Source organism: Staurois parvus, unplaced genomic scaffold, assembly GCF_062004578.1.
Source record: "Staurois parvus isolate SC_StPar_1 unplaced genomic scaffold, SC_StPar_1.0 ptg001039l, whole genome shotgun sequence".
Lineage (NCBI taxonomy): Eukaryota > Metazoa > Chordata > Amphibia > Anura > Ranidae > Staurois > Staurois parvus.
In genome coordinates, this window is record NW_028318835.1 from 332,745 (window position 1) to 357,958 (window position 25,214).

A 25,214-nucleotide genomic window follows, 5' to 3' on the forward strand; every position below is an offset into this window, starting at 1 on the left:
CCAATGCTAAAGCAGTTTTATAAAGAGGGATAGTCAAAAATTCCTCCTGAACCGGTCTTTTTTTTTTATATTTATTAGTTTATCAGTTCAAATACAAATCACATTCACATTTCTATTAAAATGATATTCAAACAATATCTTCCTATTTGCATAAATTATTTAAATCCCTCACCTCCACCCTCCCTCTTTCCCCTCCCCCCTTCCTCAGCCTCCCCTCCCTCTCCCACTCTACGTTTTCTCTCTTCTCCTTTACACCATACATTTCTATTATTTCTAAATCCATTTCTAGGGGTATTATATCCTCATATATTTCACTTTTTCTCTATACTCTTCCCAATTTTCCATTTTATGTTATACATCTCCATCTTATCTATATGCATGTAATACAGTTTTTCTGTCCCACAGATCCGATTCATTCTGCCCATCCAATCCTCCTCAGTTGGCACCTCCTTTTTTTTCCCAAAACCTAGGTATCAAGCTCTTCGCTGCACTCAAATAATGCCATATCCCCGAGACCTTATATAATTTCACTGGGAACTCTATGATATGGAGAAGACATAACTCTGGGTCTAATCCTATATTAATTTTAGTGATTTTCCAAATTAAATAAACTATTTTCCGCCAAAACACCTGTATTCTTGAACACTCCCACCATACATGATACCACGTGCCCACCTCTCCAACATAACCGTGAAATATCCCCATTCAATTTATGCTCTACATTAGGTGTGATGTGCCATCTCATCAAACACTTATAATTTATTTCCACCTCCCTCATACTAATGTTTTCGTGAATTAATCTAAGCATTTTCCTTAGCTCCTCCTCAACTATTTCTCTTCCCATGTCTCTTTCCCATTTCTCTATGTATATTAGTTTTGTATCCGTGTCTAATTCCATTAATATCTTGTGTATTTTTGCGATTCCGTGTCTCCCATTTCCCTCTGTCTCCAATAGTCTCTCCAATGGATTCCACTCTTTTCTAGTTCTTATAGGCTTTGGGAGACTCTCAAAAAAGTGTTTCAGTTGGTAATATCGTAATCTATCCATCTTATTGAAAGCTTCTCCTTTTTTTTTCTCCATCTCTCTATATGATCCTAATTCTTCCCCAACCATTATATCTCTCAATTGCGCCTCTTGTTTTATAATCCATTTCCCTGCGATACTTTCCTGTCCAGGGGTAAAATATTTTGTGTTCCTTAGTGGCATTAACTGTGAATTAAAAACCCATCCATTTTGTCTGTGTAACATTTCCCACACTCTTAAAGCATTAAAAGTATACGTGCTTGTGCTATCCTCTAATCCCCTATATTGTGCAGGTACCCATATAATCTTTCTTAAATTTGTTCCACTCAGTGTATTTTCAATTTTGACCCAACTTTTCTCATAAAGTCGATTGGATATGAGTCCAATCGAAAGTTCTCGCAATTATCACCGCTTTATAGTATCTCTTAAAGTCTGGTACACCCAATCCCCCTCTTTCTTTACTTCTAGTCAACGTTTCATAGCGTATTCTAGGCTTTTTATTTCTCCATATATATTTTATCATTTTTTTAAGTTCTTTAAAATATGCCTCTGGAAGTTTGATTGGAATCATTTGAAATTTATATAATACTTTGGGCACAATTACCATCTTTATCAGGTTTATGCGACCTATCCACGAAGGGTTTCCAGCTCCCACTCTCTTCAGCTCCTTCTTAATCTCGTTTAGTAGTGAAATATACTTAGCTTTATACAGGTTCTTAACTGAGGCTGATAGTTTTATCCCCAGATACTTTCATTCTTTATCTCTCCAAACAAAAGGGAATTTGTCTTGTATTTTTTCTTTTTCACTATTTTTAAGGTTTATATTTAAAATTTCAGTTTTTGTCGGATAAATTTTTAAATTTGATAGTTCCCCATATTCTTTCAGTATTTTCATTAAATTTGGAAGTGACGTTCTAGGATTTCCAACATAGAACACCAAATCATCTGCATAAGCCGCTACCTTATGTTCTCTATCTCCTATCCTTATTCCTTTTATATCTATGTTCTTCCTAATCGTGGACAATAATGGCTCCAATGATAAAGCATATAACAAAGGGGATAATGGACATCCCTGTCTTGTACCATTTGACATCTTGAAAAGTTCCGATCTTCCTCCATTTACCATGATGGCAGCAGTAGGCCCTCTGTATAGCCCTCCAATCCACTTTCTCATTCTGTCTCCCATCCCCAACACTTCCAAGGTGTCCATCATGAAACCCCAACTCACTCTATCAAATGCTTTCTCAGCGTCAATCGACATCAGTATCATTGGGGTTTTCCTTTTTTTACCTTCCTGTATGAGCAACAGTGATCTCAAACCGTTGTCTCTACCCTCTCTGCCTGGGACAAACCCCACCTGATCTCCATGTATCCACTCCGGCATCAGATCTTTCAGTCTAATTGCCAAAACCTTTGCGTATAGCTTAGTATCTACATTCAACAGCGCTATTGGTCTATAACTCGCACACTGCGAGGGGTCTTTATCTTCCTTCTGAATTAAAACTATATTAGCCTGTAAGGATTCTCCCCTTATCTCCATCCCATTTCCCAGAGCGCTCATATATGTCTTCAGCTTGGGTATTAGTAGCTCTTTATATTTTTTATAATATTTTACCGTATACCCATCTGGACCTGGGCTTTTCCCCACCGCAGTGCCTTTTAACGCTATTTTTATTTTCTCTAAAGTAATTTCTGCTTCTAGAGAGTTCAATTGTATTTCACTTAATTTCGGTAGACCTGCCTCCTGTAAGTATGTCCTTCTTTTTTCTCTATTTACTGTTTCAGTTTTATTTAATATATCCTGAGGTGTAATATTATATAACTCATTATAGTAATCTTTAAATACTCTAGCGATGTCTTTAGTTGAGTGTACAAATTCCCCCTTGGGATTTCTTATTTTCTCTATATAATTCCTATTTTTCTTTTTTCTTAAAGTTCTCATTAAGTACTTTCCCGGCCTATCTCCCTATCTATACCTTTCACTTATTACTTTGTTAAAGACTCTTCTTTTTTCCTCCTCCATTACATCCTCTAGTTCTTCTTTCTTCTTTATTATTTTCTGCATTATCTCCTTAGATCTTTCCCTTTTATGAGCCTGTTCAAGATCATATATTTCATTTAGCAATCTATTAATCTTTTCTCTCCTTTCTTTTTTGCCCCTATTGCAATGAGTAGTCCTGTAATGTAGGCTTTGTGGGCTTCCCATACTGTTGCAACTTACACATCCTCTGTTTCATTCTCCTCAAAAACCATTTAATTTCCCTCTCGATTTTTCGATCAATCTCTTCATTCATAAGGAGTGCCTCATTCATCCGCCAGACATAACCTTCTCTCTCCTCTCTACCCCATCTTGACTTCATTGCAACAGGGGCATGGTCTGACAGAGTACTTCCTCCAATTTTTACTTCTACTACAGACTCTATAAATCGATGTTCTACCAATATGTAATCCAATCTAGAAGAAGTCTCATGTACATGTGAAAAAAAAGTATAGTCTCTATCTTTCAAATTCCTAATTCTCCATATATCCACTAATTGACACTCATGCATCAGTTTCTTTAATAGTCTTAAGGACCTACTCTCCTCCCTCCTCACACAGAAAGTAGTATCCATCCGCGGGTCCATACAGACATTAAAGTCTCCAGCTATTATCATACACACCCTTTTGAAGTCCATCAATCTCTTCAGTACTCCTCTCAAAAATGTCTCCGGCTTCTTATTTGGACAATATATGCTGGCTATTGTACACTTAATTCACTGTAGTTTACCTCTCAAAAACCTTCCCTCCGGATCCGTTATTCTCTTCTCCACCTCGAACCTTATATTCTTTGCAAAACCTATAGCAACCACTTTTGCTCTTTTAATTGGTGAGTCCGCATAATACCATGTCGAGAAATATCTAGTCTTCAGCCTAACCTTTGACTCCATTTCTAAGTGTGTTTCCTGCAAAAAATACCATCGAAGATGTTCTATATTGTAGTTCTTTAAATAACCTGAATCTCTTCCCAGGGCAACGCAACCCCTTTACATTATAGGTTATAAATTGGATTTCTTCCATCTTACCCTATTCCTCTTAACTCCTTCCTCCTTCCCTTCCTCTTTCTTGTTTCTCTTATCCCGTAGAATGTTACTGTCCCACTACTCTTTTTTTCTAACCTTATCCCTCCGTCCCTCTCCCAGTAACCCCCTCCACCCCTCCCTTCCCCCCCCCATCCCCCCTACCCCTCCCTCTCCCCCCCACCCCTCCCCCCCTCTTTTTTGGCCTTCAGTTTGCCTAACAATTATTTGTGGAAATAAGATCCACCTTTGATTTAATCCTTTGGGATTAAAGGATTCCCGTGGACGACTTCCCTTCTATCCAGCCCCCTCACTGACCCCCAATTTCTACAGAGACATCTCAAAAATGGAGATAGGCCAGAAGGGAGAGGGAAAAAGGAGAGAAAAAAAAAAAAAGGTTCTCTCCTCTCCCCCCCACCTCCTCCCCCCTACAAGCTGCCAATCCTCTTTTCTTTTAAATCTAACTTCCTCATGTTCTTCTTCCCAACCAACGATTTCCGTTCTTTGCAGTTTGAGTCTATCACAGAAATTTCTCAAGTCCTCTGGGAACCTCAAATAAGCTGTAATTCCATTCTTCCATCCTATTAGGCACTCTGGTATCCCCCATCTATATTTCACATTCTGTTTTCTCATCTGTTTTAACAAAGGTCTCGGGGCTCTCCTTCTCCACAAAATCTCCGGTGATAAATCTGCAAATATCTGAATATCCATTTCTCCATATTGAATTACTGGTTTTGCCTTAGTTTTCCTCCAGATTTTTTCTTTATCTTGAAGCTCATAGAATTTAACCAGTATATCTCTTGGCCTTTCCTTCCCAAGATTCCCATGGAGTTTCCCTTTTTTAGAAATTCCTTCTATTTTAGTCCTTTCCATATCAGAATCTTCCATTATAGAGTTTAGTATTTTACAAACCACCTCATACAATATTTCTCCTTTTGGGCTTTCTGGAAGCCCTCGTATCCTGATATTTCTCCTCCTATCTCTATTCTCTTGTATCTCTGCCTTATACAGCAATTTTTCCTGAACTTTCCCCATATTGATTATCTTCTTTTCTAATTCGGAAATAACTTGGGTCTGGTTTTTAACTTTCTCCTTCGTTTCTTCCACTCTTATCAGCAAGCTGCCCCAAATCATTCTGAATATTTACCATTTCTTGCTTTATTGTTCTTTCCAATTCTTTAAACATTTCTGCCATCTCTTTTTTGTTTGGTATTTGTAGATCTTTTTCCAACTCTATATTTTCTGATATTTGTTGACTACTAATATCCAGGCCCAATGATTGTCTAGGGCAGTGGTGGGCAACCTTTTTTTTCAACTTGAGCCAAATCTCGCCAAAACCACGATTGAAATTTATTTTGAGAGCCACATTTTTAAAACTGAAAATACATCCCCCATATAGTAATTCATCCCCCATAGTAATTCATCCCCCATATAGTAATTCATCCCCCCTATAGTAATTCATCCCCCATATAGTAATTCATTCCCCATATTGTGTCAATTCACTTACCTTTGCTCCGCGCGTTCCTCTCGCAATGTTCCCGCGCCGTTCCGGTCTTCAGGGCGGACTGTGAGAGGAGAGGAGTTCGTCACGCTGCCCCGCCTACATCCTGACAGCCAATGTTTGCCACGCTCCGTGGGCCAGATTAATAGGTCCGCCGGGCCGTAGTTTGCCCATTGCTGGGCTAGCTGCAGAGTCCTGACTTTTGGGGCGGCCGTCCGAGAGGAGGGAGGGGAGCGGGCGCCCGGCACACAGAAGAGCCGCATTAGAGTGTGTAAAGAGCCGCATGTGGCTCGCGAGCCGCGGCTTGCTGACCACTGGTCTAGGGCTACTTTGCAGACTAAGGTCTATTTCTCCTTTTTCATTCATACTCTGGGGCCTTTCTGGGGTCACGTTTCCCTGGGACGTGTATTTTTTTAATTGTGCCTGTTTGGGTCCCTTTAAGCCCACTTCCTTTAGCACTTTTATTTTTCATTTCTTCTGTGGCTTTTATTTTCCTTTTATAGGCTCGTGGTTAGAAAGAGACAGCTATTAATATACAAGTCCCAGCCCTGTCTATTCACTTTTTCTTTAGCTTTTCCTTCACCGATCTTCTTCTCCTTATTTATATTCTCTGGGGGTCCCCCCTTTCTCTCCCACTCTGCTTTCCCCATCAACTCAATACAGGATATGTTATATGTGAAGCCTCAGCCAGACTCACTCACCCTCCTTGCACTTCTCTTCTTGTGAGACGGCTCCAGGCTCCCTCCTTCAGTCCTTCCAGCAGGTCAGCTTCTCCTCTTCTCCTCTCAGGGGTACTCCCCAGGGTTTTCCTCTGCTCCTCTCTCTTCGGGCCACACTGTCTCTCTCCTCTCCGCAGCACTCCAGCAGGGCTCCGGGGCAGCTGGCCGGCAAGCAGATCAGCATCTCTCTCTCTCCCCATCAGACACCGGCCGGCTTCCTCACTTCCCAGCGATGCACGACGGTCGACCACGTGGTCACGCCGCGCCTCCTCGTCTCCCAGCAACCAGACACGCTGTCACCACAGGGCTCCACACCAGCTGGTCTCCGACTCCCGGATCTCCCCTCCTGCGGGCCACCACTCATCCAAGTGTGCCCGTTAAGCAGAGGTAGGTCTCACCCTGCAGGGCTCCCGCATATCAAAGGAGCTTGGGGGCTTGGGGGGGGGTCGGACAGAGGAGCCTTGTTCGAGAGCTCCTACATCGGGCTCTCCTCAGCCGCCATAGTCAGGCTCCGCCCCCTCCTGAACTGGTCTGATCCAGAGCAGTTACTTGAAATCATTGCTGCCAAAGGAGGTTCGACCAGCTAATAATGCCAAAGGTTCACGTGCGTTTTTTTCCTGTGAAGGTTTAATGAGTGTGTTCAATAAAGACATGAGAAAATAGAATTGTTTGTGTTATCAACTTCAGCACATAATGTTTTTCCATTATTGTGACTTACTGTAGATGAGGATAGACCCCTTTTTTGGCAAATATTGCTGAAAAACAGTTAATTCAGGGGTTTTTGAGTTTTTGTTCTGACATGTTGGTGTTATATCTTTCACTTGGATGTTTTAAGTTGCACTGAGTAAATACAGCTGGATAAAACAAAAACAGTGTGTCTTAATTTCATGATGCAAATTTCATGATGATACAAAATGTGATCATTTTAAAGGGGGTGGTTCTTTTCTATACCCACTGTATCTATCTCTCATTGTCTGCAATTCACTTTCATTCTAGGCTGCTGAAGAACTTTCAGGTGGCTAACAATCATTCCAAGGACGGAGCCAAGAGAGGGTCTGGATTGTCCACAGAAAACAAGGAGCAGATAATGCAGTTGTTGCAGGGAGAGCAGCAGGAGAAGAAGTCAAGGTTTTTGAATCCTAACAACACCCAGGTCATCTTCTGCCACTGCCTGTACCACATTCTGGAGGACAATGGTGGTGACTACAGAAACAGTGCACAGATAGAAAATATTCTGTTGCCATGCAGTACAGGGCAGCTAAAAGGAGTGGTATGCCACTGCCCCCACCTATCCATGCACTTATTTTCCAGGTCCACTGGGACCTCAGCTGGGCCTTCTCCTTCCTACCATCTTGCTCCACCATGGCGGCCCCCACCAACAATAAGGAACCAACACCTCACTATCATACACAGGATTACTCTTAAGGGGATAATTCATCTTCATTCCCTGTTTACCAACAACTTTAAATTTTCCTTTTGCTTTATAAATTTCCTGATTTTTTTTTTTTTTTTTTGTCATTTTTCATGGGCAATTTAATTTCTTTGTCATTAAAAAAGAATCGCCACTTGCCATTAAAAAATAAAAAAAAATGCCAATTTTCAACAAATTGTCATGTCATTTATTTTTTTAAGTTTTTATTTTAAAAATGTCATTTGCATTGCAGCACAAAGTGTTATAATTTTTGTGTGATTGAAGTGTGTTAGGTAAATGCGTAATTTCCAATGTGGAAATGATGCTTTACCTCCCACAGTAGAAAAGTATACTTTTTCCCGTGCATACATTCACAAACAGAATGTATGCTTTACCTCCCACAGAAGAACATTACACATTTTCTTGTATGTGGGATAAATGTGTCAATTTCAATGCAAAATTAATGCTTTGCCTCCCACAGAAGAAAAGTGCACTGTGTGGTAAATGCGTACATTCACAAAGAGAATGGCCACATTACCGAACACAGTTAAAGACAAAACTATGCTAAGAAACAAGAGTGAGAAAAACAAAAGATACATTTGAAAAACTTTATTCAAAGACAAAAAGATTGAGGACAAGAAAAGCTGAGAAAATACAATGCCAATGGATATCAGATGACAATAATCTGCAGATATTAACAAAATAGAGAAAGGTGCAGCGCTAAAGGTAAACTGCTAAAATGAATCACTGTATATAATAAATATATAAAATATGTCCATATACATAAATTAATGAATAAATAGTATGCCCATATAAGGTGACATAGTGCAAATCACGTGTGAATATATATCCACAATATAGTGCTACTAGCGTGACAATAGTGAGCACAAATTAGTGCTAAAACACCACTTCAAACTATAAACGTATGAAAGTCCACAGGTTATTAATGGTGAAGATCCGACCAAATTGGTCTCAAGTAGGTGATCCGTATGCTTCTAATGATCATACAGGTGATGTGCTCTCTTTAAGGATATCAGCAGCCTGGTCTGGTCCGAGAGATCCCCTTCCCCTGGGTTATCTGCCGCACCACTGCCGTCCTCCAGAATGGGCTCTGTGGTTGTATTGGCTCATGAAGAGCCAGAAAGAAGGATGCCCATAGTGTAGTATTTAAGTAAGCTCATTTATTAGAAATAGACAGCCAACACAGTAAGAGAAAATTCACTGACCATACAAGTACTCAAGATGGCCGCCGGACCTCCTCGTGGTCTCTGAGGCGTGACGGCACCGCGTACAGCTCCTCCTTGACGCGTTTCGTGCAATAGCACGTATTCATAAGGGGTGTGCTCGTATGCAGGGTACATCAATGTAATCTATATATAGCAAATGCGGCGCGTGCACATATTGTGCCTGCCATCTTGCCGAAGTCCAAGATGTCAGCATGCATGCGCGGGTGCCATCCTCCCATAGGTTTTACCCATACGTAGCCAGTAAGCAGCAGATAGAACGAGGGGACAATATTCTTTATGTTTACAGGTGATAGAGACAAAAATTAAGCAGTTTAACAATATTCTTACAAGGATACTTAGGACCAATTATCCAATTACAAGGGGGGAAAATTTAGAGGTCCAAAAAAGTATACATACGTGAACTCATAGGAATAAAGGCTGATTACATAGCAAATAACTATAGCCATATATATTGGTCCCAAATGATTATACAACTGTAAACAGCAGGTATCAATATTGCTATAACACCGTCTCATCTGCTGCTACATGGTATGGTTCTACAAAACAGTAATCAATTGAGGATAAGTTACAATAAAAACTCATGGTTCAGATAAGAATAAAATCAGATACGTAAATATAATAAAATAAAACAAACTCAATAATAATTATAAAATGCACCATGAAAGTTATGATAAAAAAATAGGAATAGAAGAATTGTGCCAAACAATAGGTACAATTCTATATACAAATCAATCCATCACTCGATGATTGTTGAAAAACTAAAAATACCCGCACAGGGGAAATGTATAACAGAATAAAATAACTAGAGACACTTATAGAATAGAATAGCCTAAAATCACATAAAAGGCTAAAATGGTGTAAAAAAATCCCAAAAAATTAATCAAAGGTACCAAATTAAAATTTGCTATGATGAATGAAATTAGACTTCAAGGGGTACAAAGTAAAAAAAAATTTGGTAATAAAAATATATATAAATGGAGTTTGGAGAACAGACTAGACTTAGCTATTGTCCATGAAACCGTTTAAATCCATATCTATGTTGAGTGCTTTAGGATGAAGAGTGCCCATCTCAAATATCCACTTGGATTCAAGTTTAGAGACAGCCCTTCTCTTATTGGTCCCCCTCCAATGCGTTTTTATAATATCAATGCCTGTAAAAGTGAGGGAAGAAGGGTCTCTATTGTGACGGTCCTATAATGTCTTAAGAGTGAGTGATCTTTAAAACCTCTTTTAACATTGGTCACATGTTCCCTCAACCTGTCTCGTATCCTCCTTGTGGTATGTCCTATATATTGTTTACCACACTGGCTCCCTAGTAGATAAACAACAAACCGACACTGGTATGTAATGAATTTGTCAATACTATATTCCTTACATGTAAATGAATTAACTTTCCTTTTCCATTGGTTATACCATAGGCATATGACTCATTTATTGCACGGAAAAAAACCCTTTGTGTAACTTCACCATTCAACATATCGTCCCTATTAGCGCCCGTTACTGACTCAAGTGCCTGGTCCAGTTATGACTCATCATAACCTTTTTCTAAAAACCTCTCCTTCAGTATGGACGCCTTAATGTAATACGCATCGAGGTTAGTACAATTCCTCCTAATCCTAAGGAACTGGCCCTTAGGAATATTTGATAGCAAGGCTGGGTGGTGACAGCTATCTGTTGGAATATAACTATTCCTATCTGTATTTTTGAAATAGGATTCTATAATAATTCTATCTCCTCTATTCAATATTGTTAAATCGAGGAAGTTAATCTGACATGGACTGTACTCGAAGGTTAGTTTGATATTCAAATCATTATTATTTAAGGTGCCAAAAAATTTTTAAAAAGTGTCTGTTCATCTCTGTTCCATAATAAAAAAATATTGTCAATATAACATCTGTAAAAGGAGAGCTCAGGCCAATCCCTGGCATAGATGATATCTTTCTCCCACCTGGTCATAAACAAATTGGCAAGGCTGGGAGCAAATTTTGCTCCCATGGCTACTCCCTTGGTTTGTAGATAAAACTTGCTGTCAAAACAAAAATAGTTTTTCACCATAGCAAATTCTAAAAGTTGTAAGATAAAATCCTTCTGCATAGTGGGCATATCAGTAAAACCATTTAGATAAAAAGTAACAGCCTCCATCCCATCATTATGATTAATATTACTATAAAAGAGAAGATACATCTGCTTTGTATCTCTCAAATAGGATGGGGTGCTTGTTACCAGAGTCTGCAAGAAATGGTCTATATATTGACCTACTTTAGAACAAAGTGAGCCTATCCCGCTAATGATAGGCCTGCCGGGGGGGTTAACAGGATCTTGATGTATTTTAGGTAAAATATACATGACCGGTAACCTTGGGGCAGAAGGACATAAGAAGTTTTTCTTTTTTCTGTTTATGATATGATCTTGATATCCCATTACAATATAAAATATCTCTTAAAACCATCAGTATCATTGGATCCTTCCGTAAGGAGTGTCATTCAGTATGTTATATACTTCGGTCATGAAATCCTCTTTATTAAAATGACCACACCTCCACCTTTATCAGCAGGCCTGATAACCAAGTTTTTTTTATCAAGAAGGGCTTTTATGGCTTTATTTAAATGTTGTTGGTCACAGGGATGTTTAACTTTAATGGTTTTCAGATCCTTCAAAACCATTTCTTTAAAAACATTGACGTATGAATAGGACTGTTGGGGAGGGTTAAATAAGGAAGCGTTTCTAAAATTGGAGCTTAATATACCATTTGAACTAGGAACACTATGAGAGGAGGAACCACGTATTGCAGGGTTATTGACAAAGTACCTTTTGAGTGACACTTATCTTAAAAAATTATTAATATCAATATATGTTAACCACTTGCCTACCAGGCACTTATACCCCCTTCCTTACCAGGCCAATTTTCAGCTTTCAGCGCTGCCGCACTTTGATTGACAATTGCGCGATCATGCAACATTGTACCCAAATGAAATTTTGATCATTTTTTTCTCACAAATAGAGCTTTCTTTTGGTGGTATTTAATCGCCACTGGGCGCTTTACTTTTTGCGCTATAAATAAAAAAAGTGCAAAAAATTTGAAAAAAAAAAAAGTTTATTTGTTTCTTTTATAAACTTTTTCAAACAGGTATTTTTTCTCCTTCACTGATGTGCGTTGATGAGGCAGCACTGATGGGCACTGATAGGCGGCACTGATGGGCACTGATAGGCAGCACTAAAGGGCACTGATAGGCAGTACTAATGAGGTGGCACGGATAGGCGGCACTGATATGCAGCACTGATAGGCGGCACCGATAGGTGACACTGATTATGGGTACTGATAGACGGCACTGACTGGCATCACTGCTGGGCACTGAATGGCGGCACTGACTGGCACAACCCCTGGGCACTGACTGGTGGCACTGACTGGCAGCACTGCTGGGCTGCACTGGTGGGTGGCACTGGTGGGCAGCACTGGTGGGTGGGCACAGGTGGGTGGCACTGGTGGGCACAGGTGGGTGGCACAGGTGGGTGGGCACAGGTGGGTTGCACTGCTGGGCACATGTAGGTGGCACTTCTGGGCACAGGTAGGTGGCACTGCAGAGTGGCAGAGGTGGGTGCACTGCTGGGCACAGGTGGGGGCACTGCTGGGCACAGGTGAAGGCACTGCTGGGCACGCGTGGGCGGAGCTAGTGGGCGCACTGCTGGGCGGAACTTGCGGGTGTCACTGCTGGGCACCGATCATCAGGGCACTGATCATCAGTGCCCTGATGATCGGTGCCGATCCCCGCTCTGACAACTGCCGGTTCTCGGCAGTACTTTCCTCACGATCTGACAGCGTGAGGAAAGTGCAGCCGAGAACCGGCACTTGCATTTCCCTGTGATCAGCGTGTCATTGGACACCGCTGATCACGTGGTAAAAGGCCGCTGTGATTGGCCTTTTACCACATCTCGTTTTAGGGGCAAATTTGAGGCCTTTGTCCAATAAATTCAGTTCCTGTTTAGATAATTCTACTTTGCTTAGGTTAAATATGCCCTTCCCTACTACATACGTCTTTTGTTCGGGTCGATTAACCCTCTTCTCTCCTCTCTTTCCTCTGGTAATGCACTTATTTTCCTTGTTCTGCCCTCTCCTAAAAAATGATGGGATGGTGTATATTGCTCATTAGGTGGTACCTCTTGTTGTTGATCAAATCTTAAGGTGGGAGGGGGCATTAAAATTCCTATGTTGATGAGGTGGGGGCCGGTATGGAGGTCTTCTCCGCTGCAGCCCTTGGGGTGTCCCTTTATTGTACCTGGGAGAGAAATACTGTGGTCTATAATTATTTCTTTGTCAATAACCCTGCAATACGTGGTTCCTCCTCTCATAGTGTTCCTGTCAGGAATGGACTTGCCAGTGGTGGTGGGACTCACCTGCCTTGTGGGCTGCAGTACCAGGGCTGGCCAGCGGGTGCTCTTAGCAACCAGAGGCTCACTCCTGCAATGAGCTATCACCTGAGGCTGATTACAGCAGGTGTATTTAAGGAATGGCCAGGCCTGTGATCAGGGCCTTGGTGTATGTTTCCCATGAGCCCCTGTACCTGCATCCTGTCTGCTTCCTGCCTGATCCTGATTCTGCTTTAATCCTGACTCTGCATGAACTCTGCCTGTCCTGACCTCGGCTATTCCTGACTACGCTTCCGCCTGCTCCTTGTACCTTGCCTCCCCATTTGCTACCGACCCGGCCTGCCCGACTACGTTTAGTATTGTTCTTATTGTTATCTGTTGGAGGTTTGCTTGCACTGTGTTTATGTTTAGTCTTGCACTGCGTTTATGTATTCTTTAGTCTTTAATAAATTGTATTGTTTAAACTATACCTGGAGCCTGTGTTTCCCTGTGTCAGTCCACACATTTCTGGTCATACCCGGATCCCTAACAGTTCCTAGTTCAAATGGTATATTAAGCTCCAATTTTAGAAATGCTTCCTTATTTAACCCTCCCCAACAGTCCTATTCATACGTCAATGTTTTTAAAGAAATGGTTTTGAAGGATCTGGGAGCCATTAAATTTAAACATCCCTGTGACCAACAACATTTAACCATTAGCCGCCCGGCCAATAGCCGTTTGGCGGCTTGAAAAGCGCTGCAGCTTTCCGGGTCCACGCCATTTGGCGTGCTCCCGCACATGCGCCGTTTGCGCTATTGCAGAGCGGCGCAGCAGCGGGATCTGTCACCGCCCGTGCACCTCGGACACGGCCGATGACAGATCCGAGTACCGGCTCCCGTTGCCGGTACCATGTGACCTGCCGCGACCAATCACAGCAGGTCACATGACAGTTGTATACAATGGATGGCTTCATTCATGATGCCATCCATTGTATACTAGTGCCTAGCTGTGAATGGTCACAGCTAATCACATGCACATGTCATGTGATTAGCTGTGACCAAATCACAGCTAAGCACAAAAAAAAAAAAAAAAAAAAAAAAGCTGAATGAATCGATTTCATTCAGCTAAATGCTTGCTTATAGCAAAGTAATTCTTTGCTATAAGCAAATTGTGTAAAAAAAAAAAAAAAAAAAAATACTGATCACTTCCCCAAAGTAGTACAATGTTACTATGGTAACATTGTACTATTTTGGTCATAGTAAAATATGAAAAAAAATCTTAAAAAAAATAAAAAAAAATGTAATAAAAAATTAAATATAATAAAAAAATAAAAAAAAATAAAAAAAAAATATAATTTTTTTTTTTTCATACTGTCACCAGTCAGTGTCCCTGTTCACCGCCATGCCAGTTATATGATGACGCTGTACTGCACTGGTGACAGTATGTAAAAAAAAAAATAGTGAAAATAATATTTTTCATTTTTTCATTTTCGGAAAAATTATGACAAAAAAATACAACTTCAAAAAACTCGCCATGCCTCTTATGAAGTACGTCCGACTGTCTACTCAGCAAAAAGGGGTCATTTGGGGATATCTGTACTATTCTGACATTCTTGGACCTCAAGAAATTAGATTGGCTGTCAGTACTTCAGGATTGATCAATATTCAGATCTATACCATAGTTTGTGAACTCTATAACTTTCCTACAAACTAAATAATACATCCTAATTTGGGTTATTTTCACCAAAGACATGTAGCAGAATACATCTCGGCCTAAATTTATGAAGAACAATTATTTATTTGTAAACTTTTATAACAGAAACAAAGAAAAATGTGTTTTTTTTTCAAAATTTTTGGTCTTTTTTTGTTAATTTAGCAAAAAATAAAAACCCCAGCGGTGATTAAATACCACCAAAAGAAAGCTCTAGTTGTGTGAAGAAAATGATAAAATTTTAGTTTGGGTACAATGTTGTATGACTGCGCAATTGTCATTCAAAGTGTGAGAGCGCTGAAACCTGAAAAATGGCCTGGGCAGGAAGGTGTAAAATTGCACGGTATTGAAACGGTTAAATAAAGCCATAAAAACCCCTCTTGATAAAAAAGACTTGGTTATCAGGCCTGCTGATAAAGGTGGAGGTGTGGTCATTTTGTTTATGGCCAGATGGGAGGAAGATATCATCTATGCTAGGGATTGGCCTGAGCACTCCTTTTACAGATGTTATATTGACAATATTTTTTTATTATGGAACGGAGATGAACAGACACTTTTTAAATTTTTTTTGGCACCTTAAATAATAACAATTTGAATATCAAACTAACCTTCCAGTACAGTCCATGTCAGATTAACTTCCTTGATTTAACAATATTGAATAGAGGAGGTAGAATTATTACAGAATCCTATTTCAAAAATACAGATCAGAATAGTTATATTCCAACAGATAGTGTCAGGGACCGTGGGTCTCGTCACGGCGCACAGGTCTGCGCATGTGCAGATTGCCTAGGTGCACCAGTGTGCAGGCATTAGGACCTGGGCGCTCGCGGCGGCAATTGCGGGCACACAACTGGCACCAATGACGGTGCAGGGCGCACTATTTAAACTAGCCAGGCGGTGATCAGATTGCCGCAAGGTCTAGTTCCTGTTACCTGTTTTCCTGAAGTACGTTCCTAGTGGCCGACCCTGCCTGTCCTGATTCTTGTTGACCTTCTCCTGCTCTGATCCCTGGCTCGTCCATGACTATTCCTCTGCCTGCTCTTTGTTATTGGACCTCCTGTTGCTGAACCTTGGCTCGTGACCCGGTTACTCTTCGCCTACTGCTCGGTACCTATCTGCCTCCACCGTTACTGACCCGGCTAGTCTGACCATGCTCACTTCTGTCATTCATCCATCCCGCTCGGGACCTGGACCTGTCAGCCTCTTCACATCAGGCTCACCCCTGGCACATACCCTCAGCAGGACCCCTCTACCACTGTTGGGTGCACTCAGAGGCCGCGACCTGGTTTCAGTCTTGCACCAAGTCCATCCCCACCATCAGGGGCTCTGGTGAAAAGGCAGACTGGGACTTAGACTCCGCGTCCTGGGGAATCCCGTTCTGTGGGTCACTAGAGATCCTGCCGGGTGGTGCCTGACAGCTGTCACCACCCAGCCTTGTTATCAAATATTCCTAAGGGCCAGTTCCTTAGGATTAGGAGGAATTGTACTAACCTCAATGCGTATTACACTAAGGCGTCCATACTAAAGGAGAGGTTTTTAGAAAAAGGTTATGAGTCAGAACTGGACCAGGCACTTGAGTCAGTAGGGGGCGCTAATGGGGATGATATGTTGAATGGCGAAGTTACACAAAGACATCCTAAAGTATGCCCATTCGTTACTACCTTCTCGGTCCAGCATAAGACAGCTACTAGGATCCTCAATAGGAACTGGGGTATTCTGAAAGCGGATTCAGTTCTTGCCAAAATCCTACCAGATAGACCTGAGGTCACTTTTACAAGAACTATGGCGCTAAGGAACAGAATAACACCTAATGTTGTGAACCCACCTTCCAACGTGACTTTTTTCTCTGACATGACAGGATTTTTTCCGTGCAATAAATGCGTCATATGCCTATGTAATAACCAACGGAAAAGGAAAGTTAATTCATTTACATCATCATTTACATGCAAGGAATATAGTATTGACAAATTCATTACATGCCAGAGTTGGTTTGTTGTTTATCTACTAGGGTGCCAGTGTGGTAAACAATATATAGGACGTACCACAAGGAGGATACGAGACAGGTTGAGGGAACATGTGACCAATGTTAAAAGAGGTTTTAAAGATCACTCACTCTCAACACAATATAGGACATGTCACAATAGAGACCCTTCTTCCCTCACTTTTACAGGCATTCATATTATAAAAACGCATTGGAGGGGGACCAATAAGAGAAGGGCTGTCTCTAAACTTGAATCCAAGTGGATATTTGAGATGGGCACTCTTCATCCTAAAGCACTCAACATAGATATGGATTTAAACTGTTTCATAGACAATAGCTAAGTCTAGTCTGTTCTCCAAACTTCATGTCCATTTATATATTTTTATTACCAAATTTTTTTTTCTATTTTGTACCCCTTGAGGTCTGTTTTTATCCATCATAGCAATTTCATTCATCATAGCAAATTTTAATTTGGTACCTTTGATTAATGTTTTGGGATTTTTTACACCATTTTAGCCTTTTATGTGATTTTAGGCTACTGTATTCTATAGGTGTTTCTATTGATTGATTTTTACACCATTTTAGCTCCTTATGTGATTTTAAGCTTTTCTATTCTATAAGTGTCTCTAGTTATTTTATTCTGTTATACAGTCAGGTTCATAAATATTGGGACATGGACACAATTCTAAAATTTTGGGCTCTATACACCACCACAATGGATTTGAAATGAAACGAACAAGATATGCTTTAACTGCAGACTGTCAGCTTTAATTTGAGGGTATTTACATCCAAATCAGGTGAACGGTGTAGGAATGATAACAGTTTGCATATGTGCCTCCCACTTGTTAAGGGACCAAAAGTAATGGGACAATTGGCTTCTCAGCTGTTCCATGGCCAGGTGTGTGTTATTCCCTCATTATCCCAATTACAATGAGCAGATAAAAGGTCCAGAGTTCATTTCAAGTGTGCTATTTTCATTTGGAATCTGTTGCTGTCAACTCTCAAGATGAGATCCAAAGAGCTGTCACTATCAGTGAAGCAAGCCATCATTAGGCTGAAAAAACAAAACAAACCCATCAGGGAGATAGTAAAAACATTAGGCGTGGCCAAAACAACTGTTTGGAACATTCTTAAAAAGAAGGAAAGCACCGGTGAGCTCAGCAACACCAAAAGACCCAGAAGACCACGGAAAACAACTGTGGTGGATGACCGAAGAATTCTTTCCCTGGTGAAGAAAACACCCTTCACAACAGTTGGCCAGATCAAGAACACTCTCCAGGAGGTAGGCGTATGTGTGTCAAAGTCAACAATCAAGAGAAGACTTCACCAGAGTGAATACAGAGGGTTCACCACAAGATGGAAACCACTGGTGAGCCTCAAAAACCGGAAGGCCAGATTAGAGTTTGCCAAGCGACATCTAAAAAAGTCTTCACAGTTCTGGAACAACATCCTAAGGACAGATGAGACCAAGATCAACTTGTACCAGAGTGATGGGAAGAGAAGAGTATGGAGAAGGAAAGGAACTGCTCATGATCCTAAGCATACCACCTCATCAGTGAAGCATGGTGGTGGTAGTGTCATGGCGTGGGCATGTATGGCTGCCAATGGAACTGGTTCTCTTGTATTTATTGATGATGTGACTGCTGACAAAAGCAGCAGGATGAATTCTGAAGTGTTTCGGGCAATATTATCTGCTCATATTCAGCCAAATGCTTCACAACTCATTGGACGCCGCTTCACAGTGCAGATGGACAATGACCCAAAGCATACTGCAAAAGCAACCAAAGAGTTTTTTTAAGGGAAAGAAGTGGAATGTTATGCAATGGACAAGTCAATCACCTGACCTGAATCCGACTGAGCATGCATTTCACTTGCTGAAGACAAAACTGAAGGGAAATTGCCTCAAGAACAAGCAGGAACTGAAGACAGTTGCAGTAGAGGCCTGGCAGAGCATCACCAGGGATGAAACCCAGCGTCTGGTGATGTCTATGCATTCCAGACTTCAGGCTGTAATTGACTGCAAAGGATTTGCAACCAAGTATTAAAAAGTGAAAGTTTGGTTTATGATGATTATTCTGTCCCATTACTTTTGGTATCTTAACAAGTGGGAGGTACATATGCAAACTGTTGTAATTCCTACACCGTTCACCTGATTTGGATGTAAATACCCTCAAATTAAAGCTGACAGTCTGCAGTTAAAGCACATCTTGTTCGTTTTATTTCAAATCCATTGTGGTGGTGTATAGAGCCAAAAATGTTAGAATTGTGTCGATGTCCCATTATTTATGGACCTGACTGTACATTTCCCCTGTGCGGGTATTTTTAGTTTTTCAACAATCACCGATTGACGGACTGATTTGTATATAGAATTGTACCTATTGTTTGGCACAATTCTTCTATTCCTATTTTTTTTATATCTTTCATGGTGCATTTTATATATATTAATGAGTTTGTTTTATTTTACTATATTTACATATCTGATTTTATTATCTAAACCATATGAGTTTCTATTTTAACTTATCCTCAATTGATTACTGTTTTGTAGAACCACACCATATAGCATAAGATGAGACGGTTTTATAGCAATATTGATACCTGCTGATTGCAGTTGTATAATCATTTGGGACCAATATATATGGCTATAGTTATTTGCTATGTAATCAGCCTTTATTCCTATGAGTTCACGTATGTATACTTTTTTGGACCTCTAAATTTTCCCCCCTTGTAATTGGATAATTGGTCCTAAGTATCCTTGTAAGAATATTGTTAAACTGCTTAATTTTTGTCTCTATCACCTGTAAAGATAAGGAATATCGTCCCCTCGTTCTATCTGCTGCTTGCTGGCTAGGTATGGGTAAAACCTATGGGAGGATGGTGCCCGCGCATGCATGCTGACATCTTGGACTTCGGCAAGATGGTGGGCGCGATATACACACGCACCGCATTTGCTATATATAGATTGCATTGACGTCCCCTGTATATGAGCACACCCCTTATGAATACGGGCTATTGCACAAAATGCATCAAAGAGGAGCTGTACGCAGTGATGTCACGCTGCCGAGACCACAAGGAGGTCCGGCGGCCATCTTGAGTACTTATATGGTCAGTGAATTTTCTCTTGCTGTGTTGGCTGTCTATTTCTAATAAATGAGCTTAATTAAATACTACACTATGGGCATCCTTCTTTCTGGCTCTTCATGAGCCAATACAACCACAGAGCCCATTCTGGAGGACGGCAGTGGTGCGGCAGATAACCCAGGGGAAGGGGATCTCTCGGACCAGACCAGGCTGCTGATATCCTTAAAGAGGGCCTCCGGCTGACAACCATATACACAAATGCGTATTATGATTGCGCATCTGGTGAGTGCGTAATCTAAACATATATTCCTGGCACATCACCTGTATGATCATTAGAAGCATACGGATCACCTACTTGAGACCAATTTGGTTGGATCTTCACCATTAATATCCTGTGGACTTGCATACGTTATAGTTTGAAGTGGTATTTTATCACTAATTTCTGCTCACTACTGTCACGCTAAAAGCACTATATTGTGGATATATATTCACACGTGATTTGCACTATGTCACCTTATATGGGCATACTATTTATTCATTAATTTATGTATATGGACATATTTTATATATTTATTGTATACAGTGATTCATTTTAACAGTTTACCTTTAGTGCTGCACCTTTCTCTATTTTGCTTGTTTTGGAGGTTAATCTTGGTTACCTTTTGGTGCATGAGCAGCTTATGGTTTTGGCACTCGCTTTTCTGCCTGTATTAATCTACACATATTGATACTGCCAGGACACTTCACCCTCTGGGGGAACAGAGAAATCTACTAATTGATTTCTAATGCCTATGGCCTATGCAGTGGAATACAAGTCCATAAACTGGAAATCCTGAGCAGGGTTTGGGAGCAGGTTCAAAGAAGACTCTCTCCCTATTACGTAGGAAATTATGGAGCACACATCAGACTAGCACCACGTTGATTTCATCAACATCCAGCTGCATGCATTAAAGCAATACACACCACTTTGCAGTACAGATGCCAAATACACACTCCACAACTCGACAGGCAACGCTCAATCGATAATTAAATATCTTCTGCTTGCGGCTAACTCCATACCCACTGTAGAAGCACATTAAGTTCTCAGCTAGTCTGAAAGCCTCATCTGCCATGATGAACAGCAGCAGACTCGGCTCTGTTGTGCATAGGAGAGACTTTGAGGGAATTCGGAGGCATCCTTCATATAGCCGACATCCTATCACAGAGCCTCTGAAGATTCTTGCACCGCCTTGGCTTCCGCAGGCTCCCATGTCAATGGATATGAACTGGAGGTGAGCATTCACCAATCCCAATAGGACTACAAAAGTTATTTCTTGTACGTGTTTTTCTTCCTTGGCCTTTCCTCTTCCAAAATTCTTTCACAACCTCTTCTCACATAACTTCGGTTGGCATCAGATCATCACGCAACTCCTCCCACAGTTCAAGCATGTTTCCCGGGTTACCTTTGCCACCGTGCTCATGCCCAAAAGGAACTAATGGTGTAGGAATGCTAAAAGTTTGTCCTACTGGCAAAAACCTAGAATAAAAATATAAAAAAAATACACATGAAAAAAAGAAACACTTGGGAAAAAAAAAAAAGTGAAATATATGCGAAAATTTGTGTAAAAAAAGAATGTTAGCACTTGACAAAAAAAATAAAAAATGTTGAAAAAAAATTAGAACAAATTACCATTTGAAAATTGTAGAAAAATAGATACAGTAAAAAAATAATATAAAAATTCAAGAAAAATGTTATATAAATAAATAAAATTATTTATCTCTCTCTCTCTCTCTCTCTCTATATATATATATATATATATATGCAATTTGTTTCCCACAAAATTAAAATCACTGTGATATTAGCATAATAACATACCTTGTGTTGCAATTAGACATTCCTCAGGTGACAAGCTCATCCTATCTTCATCTGGGTATCCATGCAAGTTAGCCAGGGTTTGAATCTCTCTAGGAGCTCAAAGGTGCCAACACATCTCTGTGAAGTTAAAGAATTTTTTGGGATCATTCTGCAGCTCCACATACATGTTGGCAAAGTATTCTGAAGATATATGCCGAGACATCAAAGAATGAGTCCAATAGTGACAATGTCTGCTCTTCTCTTCAAGCTGTCTGTGTCCTCACCATCTGCAACAGAATCAGCAGCAGTGCTTCATCAATCTTCTTGGATGACGGGATCCACAAATGTATGCAGCCAGGAAAGACAGATATTGCTCTCAATAAAATGGTGCCTAAAAATTATTAAATTATATTTTCCAATGCATTGTGGCCATTTGGAAGTGGGAAAAAAATGCTTGTAAATGCAAACGTACATAAACGTGCAAACTACAGCTAAAAGCATGTTTTGTTTTTTTGCCAAGTTTTCCTGCCAGCAGTTCTGGCTTTTAGAGGGGCTTTTTCATATGCCCTGTTTGCATGGGGCCATATAAGGTTCATATATTATTTATCGTTTGTTTTCTTATTTGCACATGTACAGTATACATGTGCAAATAGTTACATTTAAGAAGGTTCATTTTAAGGAGATTTCATATAGTGGATTGGATTTATATGTATTAGCTAGCCACCTACTGCACTTTCAATAATATTTTTTGGTTTACAAGCACATTCAATAATATTTTTTGGTTTACAAGAGCTACACCTTACTAATTTTTGTTCAAATTAAAGCATAACACATCATGTAATACAGAAATGTAACATATTGCATACACTGAAAATGATTTGTGTTTATTTGTTCATAAATACATTTTTCCAGTGTATTGCTCCTGAAGACCAGAAATGCATAGAGTGGGATTTGGGATATGTCGTCACATGATCAATCTAACACTATGACTAAGTTGTTTCTATAGTCTTCATAGCTTTTCAGTAAGCATTGTGAAACCTTAGTTTATAACAGAAAAATGGGGTCACATTACAGTAACATCAGTTCCCTAGTATGAATGTACAGCCGGGAGGGAAAGGTTCAGTTTGAAGTGCAAAGAAAATGTTTTTCTGAATTTTGTGCCATTTGAACATATATTTGGAATAAAACAAATATACTGTTTTGCAAAAAGATACAAAATGCTCTTTGATGTTGAAATATAGAGTACCCTGAAAGTCTGATTATATTCACAGTTTATATGGAGTTTGAGATATTGGTGCTTTAACAAAATAATTTGATTGAAAAGTTGATAAACAGAATTACTTTCTTTTTTATATTTTTAAAAAACAAGTCAGGATTGGCCACTCCTGTGTTTCTATCCAACAGATTTACATTAACCCTTTTGCTGCCAGGCTCTGAGCTCCAGTTTGCTGTGTTTCCATTGTTTTTTTATTTTTCCCTTACATCTTTCAGAGTTTGTAAAAGACTCCCCAAACTATACAATTTCTGAAAGCTCATGACCTGTAAAATAAAAAAAAATGTGCTACTGATTTTTTTAGGCCCCACAAGAGTTGCATAAATGCTTATCAATTCACTATTTTCACAAAAAATACACTAAAATCATGATTAGTGGATACATACATAGCAAAACGTACACAATCCCTGCTAAATATAACAGCTAAAACTGTATTGAGTTAATAAATAACAAAATATTTGTAAATTTAAATTGTGCCTTTTCATGAAATGGTGAAAACGGAACGTGCGCAAAACTGTAAATAAAAACAATTTACAAAAAATCTGGAGGTTACCAAATCTCACTTACAACTGTCGGAGTTTGTAAAAGACAGATCCAACCCAAACCATACATTTTCTGAAAGCACATGACCTGTAGAATAAAAATTAACCTGCCAATGATTTATTTTTAGGCCCCACAATAGTTGCGCCAATGTTTATCAATTTGCTATTTTCAAAAGAAATGCACTAAAAACATTATTAGTGGATAGATACAAAGCAAAACTTAGAAAATTCTTGCTAAATTCCTACTAAATATGAAAGCTAAAACTGTACTGTGTTAATAAATAACAAATATTTGTAAGTTTTACATTATTCAAACTGTAAATAAAATTAGGTTATCATTTTTCACATGCAGCTTTCAGAGTTTGTAAAAGACCCCCCAAACCATACATTTCGTGAAAGGACATGACCTATAGAATAAAAAAGTGCTACTGATTTTTTAGGCTCTGCAATAGTTGCGCAAATGTTTAGCAAACTGCTATTTTCACTAAAATCATTATTAGTGGACAAACACAACATAACTTGCAAAATTCCTTGGCTTTGTTCACATGGGGTGTACTAAAGTATACACCCATGGGGGCTTTGTTTACCCACACGGGAATGCCCATGTGTTCCATGCATCCCCAGGCAGGCAGTCCCATTCATGTCAATTGGGATGCAGCAACTGCATGGGCACAGCCGCTGTTTCCAAACTGCCATTCATGTGGGTGCACAACTGAACCAAAGGCACACAGTGTGAGCTCAAGGATATGCACCTAGACCCACATGGATGTCAATTTGGGAGCAACGGCTCTGTTTGTGCAGAAACTACATCCCAAATTACATCAATGGGACTGCGTGCATGGGGAAACACAAAACACCTGTGCATCCCTGTGTAGGTAAACACGGCCTTACATGGGTTACGCTGTAGTATGCCCTGTGTGAACAAGGCCTTACAATGGTTTTTATTTTATTATTTATTTTTACAATTTTATTTTTCAACATTTTGCTCTTTTTTTTGGGGGGGGGGGTGTCTTTGGTGAGATACCAGATATTCCGACCGAACAGACCCCTGATGTCTCTTTTTTGACACAGAGAAGACAGTCCCTTTCTCTGCAGCTTGGGCTACATTGTACTTGAATGAATAGGAGTCTGTATAGAAAGACCTATTCATTCACAATACTGAGGCATAGTAAACAATGTTTACTATTCTCCAGTGATGAATGGGCACAGGAGCAATTAGTAGTGATTGCTCACTATTTCCATTCAAGGAAAGGAAAGGGGCTGGAAAACACATGTTTACCAGCCCCCCTCCCCTTCCCCCACACACTGCTCTCCATCCGGGCAGCTTCGGTATGCTCAAGCAGAAGCTGCAGCCAGTGGTAGAGGGAGGAGGGAGAGTCGGTTAGCAGCACAGCAATGGGGGAGGTGCACAGGATCTGGTGAGTGGAGGATCGATTGGAGGAGGGGGGTTGTAACAGCCCCTGACTGCTGGATTCCTATATTTTATTTTGCTGT

The 25,214-nt window shown here is 40.1% G+C and overlaps 1 protein-coding gene across 1 annotated transcript in view; it reads right to left on the reverse strand.

The window, feature by feature from the left end:
- Positions 1-25,214, reverse strand: part of IPPK (inositol-pentakisphosphate 2-kinase) — an 837,585-nt gene that overhangs the window by 42,803 nt on the left and 769,568 nt on the right. The window lies entirely within an intron of this gene.